An 11318-nucleotide genomic window follows, 5' to 3' on the forward strand; every position below is an offset into this window, starting at 1 on the left:
TAATGGTGAAAAAAAGTATTTTTATGTGTATCATTAGGAGTATATTTTATTTTGTTAAAAAATAATTTAAGCATTATTGTCATAATATATTCCAAAATTTATGCAAATAACATAGTTTATCTAAACGATGTCTTTTTATTGCACATAAAATACTATATATGTTTAATTTACTATACAAAACATAATGATTAAAATATATAATGAGTAAAATGTTTCATTTTCACTTATTACTTGTTCTTCATGTTTTGATATTATAAAATACTGTAGCAAAATAAAATGATTTTTGTACTAACTAGAATATTAAATATTAATAATTATTAATGTTGGTTATAAATAGATATTCTAATATATTGTTTAAACAATATGTTTATTACCGCAACAAACATAACGTGAGATGAAACGTATAAACCTCCAATCGAAAGAGAACTTGGTTTTATACTTCTCGTTATCAAAAATAAAAATAATTTTTGTGTTTTTATCGATAGCATGTAAAACGGTACTTGATTCCTAAAAATAAAATCCAATAAATAATCTACTAAAAAGTTTTCAATGGTAAATATTAAATATATAAATGAATATTTTGGATATTACAACTCGTAAAATGTGTAAACACTGTGATCCATCAATTTTTGTCCAACGGTAAAAAAAATATATACAGAAAACATAGTAGCAATTAAGAAAACAATTAATTGAATATTTTCGCTCATGTTTTTCATATTAACAGAAAATTGTAGAATCTATAAAATGTATTACACATGTCAATATAAATCTTCAATTACATTATTATTATACTTATTTACAAAACACATATTTGTTACTTACATAAACGAAATTCATAATGATCTGTAGCATCAAGAAAAATACTGAGATCAATGATATATTCTCAGCCATTGAATTTATCAAATCAATAATCCTTTAACAAAAATATAATAAATTAAAAACAAATCTTAATTATATAATATTTTAATTATAGTGTTAATAAAAAATTATATTAAATTACACCAACTCGATTATTCTTTTATAACGTTTGATTATATCAATTATCCAAACGTATTCATCATAAGATTTTTTCTTATCGAAATGATCTTGAACGAAAGGTCGGCGAATTTTCAATCTTAAAACAATAATTATGTAACATAATATTTATTAAAATAATTATTAATAATAATAATAATATATTAACTAATTAAACAACAAATACGTACATTAAAATACTGAATTGACAAGACACATGCTGTGCTAATACCAAATACGACGATATTATTATGATTGTAATTGTTAGTGTGATATATAACACTAATATTTCATAAATAAATAGACAATAATATATCAAGCCTACATCAGAAAAATAATTACTTATCGATAAAGGTAATGTTAAATGAATATCATCGTATGAACCTAAATGATATAAACAAACTTTTAAGATAGATGGAAATATTAATGACATGATGTATACATTACTGAGCACTGCAACAAGGCAAAATAATAAACATAGAAACAAAATATTTTTTTGTAATAAAATAACACATATTAAAATAATTATTAATACCTATCATAATAAATGTATAATATTTGCATTCTTTCGAATACTTTTCTATAATATTTAATTCCTCGTTATCCGTTACTAATTCGTAATCTTCTTTAACATGAACAAAAATTAATGTCATCTGTAAATTAACATATGTAATTCAATAAAATAATATAACTAATGGAAAGAAACAATTGATACTAACTGTTTTGAAATTAAAAAGAATATACCAATAAGCGCAAACAAAGAATATTGAGAAGATTATTCTCTGCGACACTTTGATCATCAATTCTAGTTCAATTATTGTCGTAAAAAAGTTTAAACACTGATATGAGAAAAACAAAACCACGTGAGTGTCCAATTTAATGGATAATCCTAAATTTCTCTACATTTACAATCAAATAATGGTTTATTGAAAATAATTATCATTACCAATTGAATAAATGAAGGTAGCATGAAAATAAATATGATCGTGAAATAAACGAAACGTTTAGTTAAATTTATGTCAGGCAATATGCCAAACAAAAATGTAACATATCTTTTGGAATAAAGAAAGTGTCGTTCGAAAGAGTATAATGATTTTAAATACATATTTAAGTATCTAACGTTTACGATAAGAAAGCAGAGAACAAACTAACACATTACTTCTATTTTATGCTTACTATTTGTATTCAAGTGGGGTGCATAAAATTGAACATGAAAAATAAATAATAATTATCCAATTGATAGAACAATTACCTTCGTAATAATCCTGTCCCCCTATTATTATAATTATGGTTACATGTGTAATACAAATGTAAGAATCTATACCTTTAATGTGTATGTATAATAACAGGTGTGTTGTTCTCAACAATTAAGAAAGGGTTGTATTTTACCTTCTTCTTTCATTTTCAAATGACATGCGCACAAGTTTCGTTTCACTGCAATCATAGTCATTCGTTTTCAGACCACGATGCAGTACACTTATTTTTTTTCTAGTGTCAGCGAATATTTTTACTTCACTTCTTTAATGAAACACCTTGCTTTTCGTTAACTCGTGCATTAGTGTGACAAAAATTGTGCAATTATTTAGGAAGAATACAATAATGTGGAATTTAGTGTTACTATGATTTTTGCTAATAAATAAAAATATGAATTTTTAGTTTTTACTGCTGTCATTAAAATTAAAGTGATTTCGTTTGACTTTTTTTCTCAGTTGCCCAGTCAGAAATATGAGCATTTAAATGAATTATTTATTGAGTATATTTACTTATTAACTCGTTTGACACTCAGATTTCTTGCATACGTAGAAGGTAAGAAAAAAATATTTTATTTTATATAAAAAATATTAATTCTTCATTTTGAATTTTTACTAAAACCATTACTCACCTTTTTGAATACAAATGAATGACAAATAACACAGACGTAAAAGTATAATAAATTTAGCACTTCTTTTTTCACATTTCTAATAAATAAATACTAAAGACGATTATTGCTTACATTCGTAAAAATAATTAAAATTAAATATTAAACTTATAAAAAGAAATTATAAAATAACTAATGCAAGTAAGAATAATTTTTTGAATAAACTTTTCTATTCCTATAGCCAGAAACATTAAATAAATTTGTTTAAAAATCATAAAATAAATATGAAACAATATTTTTACAAGTACATTATCATTAGAATACTTCATTTTGTTAAAAAATAATTTAAATAATATTTCCAACTACCACTGTCGAATTATTCAAAAATATATAAGAATAATTTAATGTTTATAAGAAAAATTTGTTTAAATTACACATGTGATAATATATAGGTTTATTTTTCAATTCTAAAATATCTATGGAATACAGTTGTCTATTTGGTCATCAGTATTACTTGGTTTCATGATCTGATACTATAAAATACTGTTGCAACTGAAAATGCTTTTTGCAGTAACTACAATAACAGATCAATCATTAATATAGAAAAATTGAAGGAATATATTGTTTAAACAATATGTTTATTACCGCAGCAAAAACTTCGTGAGATGAAACGTATAAGCCACCGATCGAAATAGAACTCGGTTTCATGCTTCTCGTTATCAAAAATAAAAATAACTTTTGTGTTTTTACAGATAGCATGTAAAACGGTACTTGACGTCTGCAAATAAAGTAAACTCTGTACATAAAACTTGTCAAATATAAATAATTAGTGTAAATGAATATTTTTATTATTACAATTCTTCGAAAGTGGTAGTACTGTGATCCAATAATTTTTGTCCAACATAAAAAACAATATAGACGATAAACATACAAGCAATTATAAAAACAATCATTTCAATATTTTCGTTCCTGTGTTTCCATACAACAGAAAATTGTAATACCTACAAAATATATTCTATAAAAATCTCTTACTTCATTATTTTCTAATATATTATATATAATATATATTCCAATTTACAATAATAATGTTGTTACTTACGCAAATGAAATTTAAAATAGTTTGTAGCGCCAAGAAAAAAACTGCGAGCATTAAAAGCATCTCAAATATGGCATTTAATAAATCAATAAACCTTTTACAAAAATATAAGATTGATTAAAAACAAATCTTAATTACATTATATTACAATAATCATATTAATGAGAAAAATTAAAATAAATTATACGAACTCGGTTATTCTTTTGTAACGATTGATTATATCGATAATCCAATCGCATTTATCATATGATTTGTTATTATTCAAATGATCCTTGACGAATGGTCGACGTATTTTCATCCTACAATAAAATATCATATAATACAATGAAATCATTTATTTGAAAGTATATACATATGTATTGTTTACACATTAAAATCGCGTACATTATTATACTGAATTGATTAGACGCGTGTTGTATTATTACCAAATACAATGATATTATTATGATGGTCATTGTTAATACGATATATGATACTATAATTTGATAAATTAGTAGACAATAATATAGCAAGCCTACATCAGAAACATAATTACTTATCGTTAAGGGTAATGTTAAATGAATAACATCGTATATACCTAAATGATATAAAATAACTTTTAGGATAGATGGAAATATTAATAACATGCAATACAGATTGGAGATAACTGCAACAAGGAAAAATTATAAATATAAAAACTAATTTTTATTTATTACAAATACATATGTTTGATTTATTGTTCTTACCTATCAGAATGAATGTATAATATTTGCTTTCTTTCGTATACTTTTCTATAATATTTAATTCCTCATCGTCTGATATAAGTTCGTAATCTTCTTCAACGTGAACATAAATTAATGTCATCTGTAAATTAACATGTATCTATCGATATATAATTCAATAAAGAAATGTAACTAAGGGAAAGTAACAATTGATACGAACTGTTTTAAAATTAAAAATAATATACCAATAAACGCAAACAAAGAATAATGAGAAAATCATTTTCTGCGACAATTTGATCACCAATACTAATTTAAAATTTGTCGTAAAAAATTGATAACACTGATATGAAAAAAAAATAACACAACGTTAGAATGCACTTCAATAGATAATCCTAAATTTCTCTTCACTTAGAATCAAATAATTGATAAATAATAATAATTATCATTACCATTTGAATAAATAAAGGTAGCATAAAAAAAAACATGATCGAGAAAAAAGCGAAACGTTTAATTAAATTTATTTCAGGCAATATGCCAAACAAAAATGTAACATATCTTTTGGAAAAAAGAAAGTGTCGTTCGAAAGAGTATAATGATTTTAAAAACATATTAAAGTACCTAACGTTTACGATAAGAAAGCAGAAACCAAACTAACACATTCATTCAATATTATGAATTCTATTTGCATTCGAGTGGGGTTCGTAAAATTGAACATAAAATATGAATAATAATTATCCAATTGATAAACAACCCTTTGTAGTAATCCTGTCCCCAATTATTATAATTATGGTTATCTGTGTAACACAAATGTAAGAATGTATATCTTCAATGTGTATGTATATTAACAGGTGTGTGGTTCTCAACAATTAAGAAAGGCTTGTTTTGTACCCACTACTTTCATTTTCAAATGACATGCGCACAAGTTTCGTTTCACTGCAATCATAGTCATTCGTTTTCCGACCACGATGCAGTACATTTCTTTAAAATGTCAGTGAATATTTTTCCTTGCCTTCTTTAATGACAAACCTTGTTTTTCGTTAGTTTGTGCATTGGTGTTACAAAAATTGTACAATTATTTATGCATAATACAATAATGTGAAAGAAAAGTTAATGAATAGTGCCATTAGTTTTCATGATTTTTTACTAAAAAAAATAAATAATAATATGATTAGTAAATTTTTATGCTTTCATTAAAATGCAAGTGATTTCGTTTGATTTTTTGTTTCTTAATTGCACACTCAGAAATATGAGCATTTAAATAAATTATTTATTAGTATATATGTTAATTCATTTGTTTGACACCCAGATTTCTTGCATATATGTAAGATAGAAAACAATATTTTATTGCACATAAAGAATTTCACTTCTTCATTTATCATTTTAACTAAAACCATTACTTACCTACTTATTACAAATGAATGACGAATAACATAGCTTTAACAGTATAATAAATTCAGCACTTTTTTTTCACATATCTAATAAACAAATACTAAAGACAATTATTGATTAAATTCGTAAAATTAAATAAAATTAAATATTATACTTTTAAAAGATATTATAAAATAACTAATGCAAGTAAGATTATTTTTTGTGAATCTATTTTTCTATACCTATGGTTAGAAACATTTAAATAAATTTGTTTAAAAATCAAAAAATAAATATATAACAATATTTTTACAAGTACATTATCATTAGAATACTTCATTTTGTTAAATAATAATATTACTAATATTTTCAAGTACCACAGTCTGATGATTCAAAAATAAATGCGAATAAAACAATGTCTATACGAAAAATTTTATTTAAATTGCACATGTGAGATAATATATACGTTTATTTTTCTATTCTAAAATATCTAAGGAATACAGTTGTCTATTTGATCATCACTATTACTTGGTTTTATGATCTAATACTATAAAATACTGTTGCAAATGAAAATGCTTTTTGCAGTAACTAGAATAACAGATCAATCATTAATATAGAAAAATTTAAGTGATATATTGTTTAAACAATATGTTTATTACCGCAGCAAAAACTTCGTGAGATGAAACGTATAAGCCACCGATCGAAATAGAACTCGGTTTCATGCTTCTCGTTATCAAAAATAAAAATAACTTTTGTGTTTTTACAGATAGCATGTAAAACGGTACTTGTCTTCTGCAAATAAAGTAATCTCTGTACATGAAAGTTGTTATATATAAATAATTAGTGTAAATAATTATTTTCATTATTACAATTCTTCGAATGTGTTAGTACTGTGATCCAACAATTTTTGTCCAACGTAAAAAGAAATATAGATGGTAAACATAGAAGCAATTATAAAAACAATCATTTCAATATTTTCGTTCTTGTGTTCCCAATCAACAGATAATTTTAATATCTACAAAATATATTAGATAAAAATCTCTTACTTCATCATTTTCTACACAATTTTTACAATAATAACATTGTTAACTTACGCAAACGAAATTTATAATAATTTGTAGCATGAAGAAAAATACTGCGAGCAATAAAATCATCTCAATCATGGTATTAAATAAATCGACAAACCTTTTACAAAAATATATATGATTGATTGAAAATAAATTTTAATTATATTAGATTTTAATAATCATGTCAACACGAGAAAAAAATTATAATAAATTATACCAACTTAGTTACTCTTTTGTAACGTTTGATTATATCAATCATCCAATCGCATTCATCATAAGATTTATTATTATTCGAATGATCCTTGACGAATGGTCGACGTATTTTCATGCTAACACAATTAAATCATTTATTTAAAAACAAATACATATATATTGTTTACACATTACAAATACTTACATTATTATACTGAATTGATTAGACGCATGTTGTATTACTATCAAATACAATGATACTATTATGATTGTCATTGTTAATACGATATATAATAATATTATTTGATAAATAAGTAGACAATAATATTTGAATCCTACATCAAAAGTACCACTAACAGATAATGGTAATGTTAAATGGACATCATCAATTGTATCTAAATAATATGATATAATTTGGAAGATAGATGGAAATATTAATATCATGATATACAAATTACTGAACACTGCAACAAGATAAAAATAAATTACCTTTCCAATCCTAATTTGATTTATTATAAATTCTATTGAAATTATTTCTCTTACCAATCATTAGCAATGTATAATATTTACTTTCTTTTGTATACTTTTCTATAATATTGAATTCCTCATTATCAGACACAAGTTCATAATCTTTTTTAATGTGTACATAAATTAATGTCATCTGTAAATTAACGTCTATCTATTGATATATAATTCAATAATTAATATGTAACTAATGGTAATAAACAATTGATACAAACTGTTTCAGCATAAATGTATAGAAACCAATAAATACAAAAAAAACATATAGTAGGTAATATTCTTTGCAACAATTTGATCGTCAATTCTAATTGAAAATTTGTTGTATAAAGTAAATAACACTGCAATATAAAAACAATACTATTTAATAACATACTTGTGTAATTATCCTATAACACAATTTGTATTCACATTTAAAAACTAATAATAGATTTATTGAAACAATCACAGAATTACCATTTGAATAAATAGTGGTAGCATGCAAATAAATATGATTGAGAAAAAAATTAAACGTTTAGTTGCACTTATGTTTGGCAATACGCCTAAAACAAAGGTCACGAGTTTGTTTGAATAAAGAAAGTGTCGTTCGAAAGAGTGTAATGCTTTCAGAAACATGTCGAAGTATCTAATGTGTTGTCGATTAAAAAAGAAAATAAAAGAAGCTTAAAACAAACTTACACTTAATTCCTTTTATTATGCACTCTAATTGTCTTCAAGTGGACTGCATAAAATTCAACATGAAAAATACAAAATTATAATGATCGAATCGATACAACAAACGTTCATAATAATTCTCTCCCCTATTATTATAATTATGGTTACCTGTATAACACCAAAGTAAGAATGTATACCTTCAATGTGTATGTATAATAACAGGTGTGTTGTTCTCAACGATTAAAAAAAGGTTGTATTTTACCTTTTAGTTTCATTTTCAAACTACATGCGCACAAGTTTCATTTTCCTGCAGTTTTTTCATTCTGTTTCCAACCACGGTGCAGTACACTTACTTTTTTTTTACATGCCAGTGAACATTTTTATTGTACTTCACTTCTTTAATGACACACCTTGCTTTCTGTTAACTTGTTCATTTATGTTACAAGAATAGTGCAATTATTTAGGATTAATACAATAATGTGGAAGAAAAGTTAGAGAATAGTGCTTTTTGTTTTACCATGATTCTATACAGATAAATAAATGAAAGTATGATATTCATTCTTTTTTACTGTCACTTAGATGTAAGTAAATATTATTTTTTTAATTAAATGCAACTAATGTTACTTTGATTTCATTCTAATATAATAAATACAAGTATGATATTCATTCTTTTTCACTGTCACTTAAATACAAGTAAATATTCTTTTTTTAATTAAATGCAACTAATGTTACTTTGATTTTATGCTAATTTGATAAATACAAGTATGATATTCATTCTTTTTCACTGATACTTAAATGCAAGTAAGTATTATTTTTTTAATTAAATACAAGTAATGTTATTGTGATTTTATGCTAATCTAATAAATACAAGTATGATATATTCATTCTTTTTCACTGTCACTTAAAAACAAGTAAATATTATTTTAACAACACGTGGATTTTTTGGATAAGAGTTAGGTTATTAAATAATATTCAATGTAACATGCATAAATTGAATTCTTCATTTTTTTCATATTTTTTCTTTTTTCTTACACTAATATCATTATCTTCTCATATTTAATATTAATGAATATATTTTTTGTATCCTTGGAAGTAATTCAATTTTTCTATTCATATAATATATATATATATCATTGATTCTATTAACTATAACATTTTGTACTATAATTATTTTCACTACTTGACGTCGATATCAATATTCATAAATTTTTGTAAACCATGCAGAAAGAGAAAGCCTTTTGTATTAACTGAAATCAATAATCTTACTATTATAGTTATATATATATATATATATTAATAATTTATATATATAAATTATTGAAATTTAAAAACAAATATTGAATTTTTTTCATTCCTACCCCAGCATAAGTTTCATGTGACATGTCCAATATGCTACCAATAGAAATACTGCTTGATTTCATACTTCTCATTAACAGGAACAAAAGAAGTTTTTGTGTTTTCTTTGAAATATCATAGAAAGGTATTTGACATCTGTAACATTTAACGAAATTGTTTCAATATATAATAATTCTAATAATAAATGAAATTAATAAAAATAAATACAATTATTACGCGTATTAAAGACAATTCCGAGAATATAATCAACAATTTGCTCGTTTTTCTTACAATTCCTGGCACGCTGCGATGCTACAATCGGTCAACTTTTGTCCAATGTTAATCATTAGAAAAATATTAACGAAATTTCCAATAATGAATGCACCAAATTCCCCAGCTAAAGATATATTTTCCAAGATATCGGTAAACGTTAATATCTAAAGAGAAAAAAAAAGAAAAGAAAAAAAAAAGAGAGAAAAAAAAACAAATCAAAAAAAAAGAAAAGAAAGACATTAAAATATAATATAACAATTTGATATACGTTTTTCATTTAGAAATATAAACGTGTGTTCTTAGAATTGGGACAATAGTTTGTTTACTTACTACAATTAAATCAAGTGCAATGATTAACGTCAGACCGACCAGTTCGAATAGAGCACAAACTTCGAACACATTGTTTAATAAATCGACAAAACTTTAACAAATAAAAAAAGAAAAAAAAAAAGAGAAACAAGAAAAAACCATAAATTCATGAAACAAACGTATACCCATTATACGAAACAACAACGACAACAACAAACAAATTGTATAATAAATTGAACGTGTTATACTTTTTTGAAATGTTATACTTCTTTTTTTTTTGTTTAAATCTTATTTCTAATTAACATGTTACCTGCCATCCCACGTGTACCGTTTATAACACGTAAAACAATAATCACATTTAACAACAATTAAATCAAACGTAATAATATTTGGCAGACAACAAGTTAATTCGAATAATAATTACAAAATATATTTTCTATTTGATATGACTAACTGCGTAACTCTTCTATAACGTATTATTATATCGATCATCCAATCGTAATCATTCTGTGATGTATTTGTATAGAAAATTTTATCATTATTCCCATAATTCCTATCCTTCATAAATCTTTGACGTATTTTGTATCTGAATATTGGGGCCAAGTGGAAAATATATATAAAAAAAAATAAAAAAAAATAAATAAATAAAAAGAAACAGAAAAAAACAAAATAAAAACAAAATAACCAATGATAATATTAATATATAAGTCTCAAAGGAAGTTATAGACGGTAATTAAATCTTATGAACAATTAATTTGAACTAGTTGTACGTTTCGTCCCTTACTGGGGACTTCATCAGCAACTTGATCATTTACAGTTCACGTGTCCATACATATAATCTTTTTTACAGAGTCATACATTTCAAAAAAACTTAACATATTACAATACAATTTGATCCTAAAACACCTTATCTTATCACACGTAATCAAATATTG

At 23.9% G+C, this 11318-nt stretch overlaps 1 long non-coding RNA gene across 1 annotated transcript in view; it reads left to right on the plus strand.

Moving 5' to 3' along the window:
* The first annotated feature begins 2595 nt into the window (after positions 1–2595).
* The window catches only part of LOC106786092, a 16695-nt gene continuing 7972 nt past the window's right edge, over positions 2596–11318 (plus strand). The window contains exon 1 of the long non-coding RNA XR_001381614.1: positions 2596–2820. This is a non-coding gene — a long non-coding RNA (uncharacterized LOC106786092). The remainder of the gene's footprint in view (positions 2821–11318) is intronic.

Source organism: Polistes canadensis, unplaced genomic scaffold, assembly GCF_001313835.1.
Source record: "Polistes canadensis isolate GaletaPanama2010 unplaced genomic scaffold, ASM131383v1 scaffold_65, whole genome shotgun sequence".
Taxonomy (NCBI): Eukaryota; Metazoa; Arthropoda; class Insecta; order Hymenoptera; family Vespidae; genus Polistes; species Polistes canadensis.